We start from the raw sequence: 8,033 nt of genomic DNA, 5'->3' as shown, positions 1-8,033 counted from the left end.
TCCCTATATCATGCCATGTGTGTATATGCCTTTAAACGTGAGTAAATTAGCTTAAATGCTAACATGCTAACAGTTATCATGCTAGCACCTAGCAAGAGACCCTCAAGTTTAGAAAGTGCCAAGGTTGTCCTATAACCTCCCTACATCATGCCATGTGTGTATTTGCCTTTAGACATGAGTAAATTAGCTTAAATGCTAACATGCTAACGGCTAACATGCTAGCACCTAGCAAGACAGCCTCAAGTTTAGAAACTGCCAAGGATGTCCTATAACGTCCCTGCATCATGCATATGTGTATTTGCCTTTAAACATGAGCAAATTAGCTTAAATGCTAACATGCTAACAGTCATTATGCTAGCACCTAGCAAGAGAGCCTCAAGTTTAGAAAGTGCCAAGGTTGTCCTATAACCTCTCTACATCATACCATGTGTGTATTTGCCTTTAGACATGACTAAATTAGCTTAAATGCTAACATGCTAACGGCTACCATGCTAGCACCTAGCAAGAGGGTTTCAAGTTAAGAAAGTGCCAAGGTTGACCTATAACCTCCCTATATCATGCCATGTGTGTATTTGCCTTTAAACGTGAGTAAATTAGCTTAAATGCTAACATGCTAACAGTTATCATGCTAGCACCTAGCAAGAGAGCCTCAAGATTAGAAAGTGCCAAGGTTGTCCTATAACCTCCCGACATCATGCCATGTGTGTATTTGCCGTTAGACATGACTAAATTAGCTTAAATGCTAACATGCTAACGGGTAACATGCTAGCACCTAGCAAGACGGCCTCAAGTTTAGAAACGGCCAAGGTTGTCCTATAACCTCCCTACATTATGCCATGTGTGTATTTGCCTTTAGACATGAGTAAATTAGCTTAAATGCTAACATGCTAACGGCTAACATGCTAGCACCTAGCAAGACAGCCTCAAGTTTAGAAACTGCCAAGGATGTCCTATAACGTCCCTGCATCATGCATATGTGTATTTGCCTTTAAACATGAGCAAATTAGCTTAAATGCTAACATGCTAACAGTCATCATGCTAGCACCTAGCAAGAGAGTCCCAAGTTTAGAAAGTGCCAAGGTGGTCCTATAACATCCCTACATCATGCCATGTGTGTATTTGCCTTTAGACATGAGTAAATTAGCTTAAATGCTAACATGCTAACGGCTAACATGCTAGCACCTAGCAAGACAGCCTCAAGTTTAGAAACTACCAAGGTTGTCCTATAACCTCCCCACATCATGTCATGTGTATATTTGCCTTTAAACGTGAGTAAATTAGCTTAAATGCTAACATGCTAACAATCATTATGCTAGCACCTAGCAAGACAGCCTCAAGTTTAGAAAGTGCCAAGGTTGTCCTATAACCTCCCTACACCATGCCATATGTGTATTTGCCTGAAGACATGAGTAAATTAGCTTAAATGCTAACATGCTAACGGCTACCATGTTAGCACCTAGCAAGAGGGTTTCAAGTTTAGAAAGTGCCAAGGTTGTCCTATAACCTCCCTATATCATGCCATGTGTGTATTTGCCTTTAAACGTGAGTAAATTAGCTTAAAGACTAACATGCTAACAGTTATCATGCTAGCACCTAGCAAGAGAGCCTCAAGTTTAGAAAGTGCCAAGGTTGTCCTATAACCTCCCTACATCATGCCATGTGTGTATTTGCCTTTAGACATGAGTAAATTAGCTTAAATGCTAACATGCTAACGGCTAACATGCTAGCACCTAGCAAGACAGCCTCCAATTTAGAAACTGCCAAGGATGTCCTATAACGTCCCTGCATCATGCATATGTGTATTTGCCTTTAAACATGAGCAAATTAGCTTAAATGTTAACATGCTAACAGTCATCATGCTAGCACCTAGCAAGAGAGTCCCAAGTTTAGAAAGTGCCAAGGTTGTCCTATAACATCCCTACATCATGCCATGTGTGTATTTGCCTTTAGACATGAGTAAATTAGCTTAAATGCTAACATGCTAACGGCTAACATGCTAGCACCTAGCAAGACAGCCTCAAGTTTAGAAACTACCAAGGTTGTCCTATAACCTCCCCACATCATGTCATGTGTATATTTGCCTTTAAACGTGAGTAAATTAGCTTAAATGCTAACATGCTAACAATCATTATGCTAGCACCTAGCAAGACAGCCTCAAGTTTAGAAAGTGCCAAGTTTGTCCTATAACCTCCCTACACCATGCCATATGTGTATTTGCCTGAAGACATGAGTAAATTAGCTTAAATGCTAACATGCTAACGGCTACCATGTTAGCACCTAGCAAGAGGGTTTCAAGTTTAGAAAGTGCCAAGGTTGTCCTATAACCTCCCTATATCATGCCATGTGTGTATTTGCCTTTAAACGTGAGTAAATTAGCTTAAAGGCTAACATGCTAACAGTTATCATGCTAGCACCTAGCAAGAGAGCCTCAAGTTTAGAAAGTGCCAAGGTTGTCCTATAACCTCCCTACATCATGCCATGTGTGTATTTGCCTTTAGACATGAGTAAATTAGCTTAAATGCTAACATGCTAACGGCTAACATGCTAGCACCTAGCAAGAGAGCCTCAAGTTTAGAAACTGCCAAGGTTGTCCTATGACCTCCCTACATCATGCCATGTGTGTATTTGCCTTTAGACATGCGTAAATTAGCTTAAATGCTAACATGCTAACATGCTAGCAATTAGCATTTAGCCACAGAGAGAGTTCAGACGTTTATCTCAAAAATGAGCCATCAATCACGTTTCTACGTGGCCGTATGGCTGAGCTAAAAGGCTGTGAAATGTCTGTAAATTCTCGTTTTCTATGTGCTGTTCTAAAAATAGAACAGCGATTCCCTAATCAAGTGGCCCATTTTTTAACGTTTTCATTAATAGCGTCGCCATGGTTACACAAAACTTTCCAAAAATTAAATACCGCTGTAGTCCCGAGCGCCACGTTTCCGGCGGTGTAACATGTGTGGGGGTCCTTCTTGCGGTTTTGGCCGCATTACGCGCGCAAAAAGTGGAAGATTAAGATATACGGAATAATAACTAAACAGCAATAACAATATGGGCTGGCTCAGTAGCCAGCCCATAGACTGCTACTGCAAGTAGCAGTCTATGGGCTGGCTACTGAGCCAGTCCATAACTAGAAAATTCCCGCGGAAATTTTGATGGACTGGCCACCTGTGCTGTGAACCTCGGGCACGGTGCGCCAACGGCTACCGCGGTAGCACCTAGCAAGAAAGCCTCAAGTACGGAAAAAGTTGATGCAGTCCCATAGTGTCCCCACATCATGCCAAGTGTGTAATTGCCTTTAAACTTGAGTAAATTAGCTTAAATGCTAACATGCTAACAATCATTATGCTAGCACCTAGCAAGAGAGCCTCAAGTTTAGAAAGTGCCAAGTTTGTCCTATTACCTCCCTACAACATGCCATGTGTGTATTTGCCTTTAAACATGAGTAAATTAGCTTAAATGCTAACATGCTAACAGTTATCATGCTAGCACCTAGCAAGAGAGCCTCAAGTTTAGAAAGTGCCAAGGTTGTCCTATAACCTCCCTACATCATGCCATGTGTGTATTTGCCTTTAGACATGAGTAAATTAGCTTAATTGCTAACATGCTAGCACCTAGCAAGACAGCCTTAAGTTTAGAAACTGCCAAGGATGTCCTATGACATCCCTTCATCATGCATGTGTGTATTTGCCTTTAAACATGAGCAAAATAGCTTAAATGCTAACATGCTAACAGTCATCATGCTAGCACCTAGCAAGAGAGTCCCAAGTTTAGAAAGTGCCAAGGTTGTCCTATCACCTCCCTACATCATGCCATGTGTGTATTTGCCTTTAAACGTGAGTAAATTAGCTTAAATGCTAACATGCTAACAATCATTATGCTAGCACCTAGCAAGAGAGCCTCAAGTTTAGAATTTGCCAAGGTTGTCCTATAACCTCCCTACATCATGCCATGTGTGTATTTGCCTTTAGACATGAGTAAATTAGCTTAAATGCTAACATGCTAACGGCTAACATGCTAGCACCTAGCAAGAGAGTTTCAAGTTTACAAAGTGCCAAGGTTGTCCTTCAACCTCCCCATATCATGCCATGTGTGTATTTGCCTTTAAACGTGAGTAAATTAGCTTATATGCTAACACGCTAACAGTCATTATGCTAGCACCTAGCAAGAGAGCCTCAAGTTTAGAAAGTGCCAAGGATGTCCTATAACGTCCCTGCATCATGCATGTGTGTATTTGCCTTTAAACATGAGCAAATTAGCTTAAATGCTAACATGCTAACAGTCATCATGCTAGCACCTAGCAAGAGAGTCCCAAGTTTAGAAAGTGCCAAGGGTGTCCTATAACCTCCCTACATCATGCCATGTGTGTATTTGCCTTTAGACATGAGTAAATTAGCTTAAATGCTAACATGCTAACGGCTAACATGCTAGCACCTAGCAAGAGAGTTTCAAGTTTACAAAGTGCCAAGGTTGTCCTTCAACCTCCCTATATCATGCCATGTGTGTATATGCCTTTAAACGTGAGTAAATTAGCTTAAATGCTAACATGCTAACAGTTATCATGCTAGCACCTAGCAAGAGACTCTCAAGTTTAGAAAGTGCCAAGGTTGTCCTATAACCTCCCTACATCATGCCATGTGTGTATTTGCCTTTAGACATGAGTAAATTAGCTTAAATGCTAACATGCTAACGGCTACCATGCTAGCACCTAGCAAGAGGGTTTCAAGTTTACAAAGTGCCAAGGTTGTCCTATAACCTCCCTATATCATGCCATGTGTGTATTTGCCTTTAAACGTAAGTAAATTAGCTTAGATGCTAACATGCTAACAGTTATCATGCTAGCACCTAGCAAGAGAGCCTCAAGTTTAGAAAGTGCCAAGGTTGTCCTATAACCTCCCTACATCATGCCATGTGTATATTTGCCTGAAGACATGAGTAAATTAGCTTAAATGCTAACATGCTAACGGCTACCATGCTAGCACCTAGCAAGAGAGCATCAAGTTGAGAAAGTGCCAAGGTTGTCCTATAACCTCCCTACATCATGCCATGTGTGTATTTGCCTTTAGACATGAGTAAATTAGCTTAAATGCTAACATGCTAACGGCTACCATGCTAGCACCTAGCAAGAGGGTTTCAAGTTTACAAAGTGCCAAGGTTGTCCTAAAACCTCCCCATATCATGCCATGTGTGTATTTGCCTTTAAACGTGAGTAAAATAGCTTAAATGCTAACATGCTAACAGTCATCATGCTAGCACCTAGCAAGAGAGCCTCAAGTTTAGAAAGTGCCAAGGTTGTCCTATAACCTCCCTACATCATGCCATGTGTATATTTGCCTGAAGACATGAGTAAATTAGCTTAAATGCTAACATGCTAACGGCTACCATGCTAGCACCTAGCAAGAGAGCATCAAGTTGAGAAAGTGCCAAGGTTGTCCTATAACCTCCCTACATCATGCCATGTGTGTATTTGCCTTTAGACATGAGTAAATTAGCTTAAATGCTAACATGCTAACGGCTACCATGCTAGCACCTAGCAAGAGGGTTTCAAGTTTACAAAGTGCCAAGGTTGTCCTAAAACCTCCCCATATCATGCCATGTGTGTATTTGCCTTTAAACGTGAGTAAATTAGCTTAGATGCTAACATGCTAACAGTTATCATGCTAGCACCTAGCAAGAGAGCCTCAAGTTTAGAAAGCGCCAAGGTTGTCCTATAACCTCCCTACACCATGCCATGTGTATATTTGCCTGAAGACATGAGTAAATTAGCTTAAATGCTAACATGCTAACGGCTACCATGCTAGCACCTAGCAAGAGAGCATCAAGTTTAGAAAGTGCCAAGGTTGTCCTATAACCTCCCTACATCATGCCATGTGTGTATTTGCCTTTAGACATGAGTAAATTAGCTTAAATGCTAACATGCTAACATGCTAGCAATTAGCATTTAGCCACAGAGAGAGTTCAGAAGTTTATCTAAAAAATGAGCCATCAATCACGTTTCTACGTGGCCGTATGGCTGAGCTACAAGGCTGTGAAAAGTCTGTAAATTCTCGTTTCTTTCACTGGCATGAGCTGTTCTAAAAATAGAACAGGGGTGTCCCTAATATAGTGGCCGATTATTTTTTCAATCGCGAATACCGTCGCCATGGTTACACGAAACGTTCCAAAAAATAAATACCGCTGTAGTCCCGAGCGTCACGATTCCGACGGTGTAACATGTGTGGGGGTCCTTCTTGCGGTTTTGGCCGCATTACGCGCGCAAAAAGTGGAAGATTAAGATATAAGAATAAAAATAATTATAACTAAACAGCAATAACAATATGGGCTGGCTCAGTAGCCAGCCCATAGACTGCTACTGCAAGTAGCAGTCTATGGGCTGGCTACTGGGCCAGTCCATAACTAGAAAATTCCCGCGGAAATTTTGATGGACTGGCCACCTGTGCTGTGAACCTCGGGCCCGGTGGGCCAACGGCTATCGCGGTAGCACCTAGCAAGAAAGCCTCAAGTACGGAAAAAGTTGATGCAGTCCCATAGTGTCCCCACATCATGCCAAGTGTGTAATTGCCTTTAAACTTGAGTAAATTAGCTTAAGTGCTAACATGCTAACAATCATTATGCTAGCACCTAGCAAGAGAGCCTCAAGTTTAGAAAGTGCCAAGGTTGTCCTATAACCTCCCTACATCATGCCATGTGTGTATTTGCCTTTAAACGTGAGTAAATTAGCTTAAATGCTAACATGCTAACAGTTATCATGCTAGCACCTAGGAAGAGAGCCTCAAGTATAGAAAGTGCCAAGGTTGTCCTATAACCTCCCTACATCATGCCATGTGTGTATTTGCCTTTAGACATGAGTAAATTAGCTTAAATGCTAACATGCTAGCACCTAGCAAGACAGCCTTAAGTTTAGAAACTGCCAAGGATGTCCTATGACGTCCCTGCATCATGCATGTGTGTATTTGCCTTTAAACGTGAGCAAATTAGCTTAAATGCTAACATGCTAACAGTCATCATGCTAGCACCTAGCAAGAAAGTCCCAAGTTTAGAAAGTGCCAAGGTTGTCCTATCACCTCCCTACATCATGCCATGTGTGTATTTGCCTTTAAACGTGAGTAAATTAGCTTAAATGCTAACATGCTAACAATCATTATGCTAGCACCTAGCAAGAGAGCCTCAAGTTTAGAAAGTGCCAAGTTTGTCCTATAACCTCCCTTCATCATGCCATATGTGTATTTGCCTTTAGACATGAGTAAATTAGCTTAAATGCTAACATGCTAACGGCTAACATGCTAGCACCTAGCATGACAGCCTCAAGTTTAGAAACTGCCATGGATGTCCTATGACGTCCCTGCATCATGCATGTGTGTATTTGCCTTTAAACATGAGCAAATTAGCTTAAATGCTAACATGCTAACAGTCATCATGCTAGCACCTAGCAAGAGAGCCTCAAGTTTAGAAAGTGCCAAGGTTGTCCTATAACCTCCCTACATCATGCCATGTGTGTATTTGCCTTTAGACGTGAGTAAATTAGCTTAAATGCTAACATGCTAACGGATAACATGCTAGCACTTAGCAAGACAGCCTCAAGTTTAGAAACTACCAAGGTTGTCCTATAACCTCCCCACATCATGTCATGTGTGTATTTGCCTTTAAACGTGAGTAAATTAGCTCAAATGCTAACATGCTAACAATCATTATGCTACCACCTAGCAAGAGAGCCTCAAGTTTAGAAAGTGCCAAGGTTGTCCTATAACCTCCCTACATCATGCCATGTGTGTATTTGCCTTTAGACATGAGTAAATGAGCTTAAATGCTAACGTGCTAACGGCTACCATGCTAGCACCTAGCAAGAGGGCCTCAAGTTTAGAAAGTGCCAAGGTTGTCCTGTAACATCCCTACACCATGCCATGTGTGTATTTGCCTGTAGACATGAGTAAATTAGCCTTAAATGCTAACATGCTAACGGCTACCATGCTAGCACCTAGAAAGAGGGCCTCAAGTTTAGAAACTGCCAAGGTTGTCCTATAACCTCCCCACATCAT

Source organism: Doryrhamphus excisus, chromosome 5 (assembly GCF_030265055.1).
Source record: "Doryrhamphus excisus isolate RoL2022-K1 chromosome 5, RoL_Dexc_1.0, whole genome shotgun sequence".
NCBI classification, from domain to species: Eukaryota; Metazoa; Chordata; class Actinopteri; order Syngnathiformes; family Syngnathidae; genus Doryrhamphus; species Doryrhamphus excisus.
The sequence above is the reverse complement of the archived record's forward strand: the minus strand, read 5'-3'. Positions refer to the sequence as shown.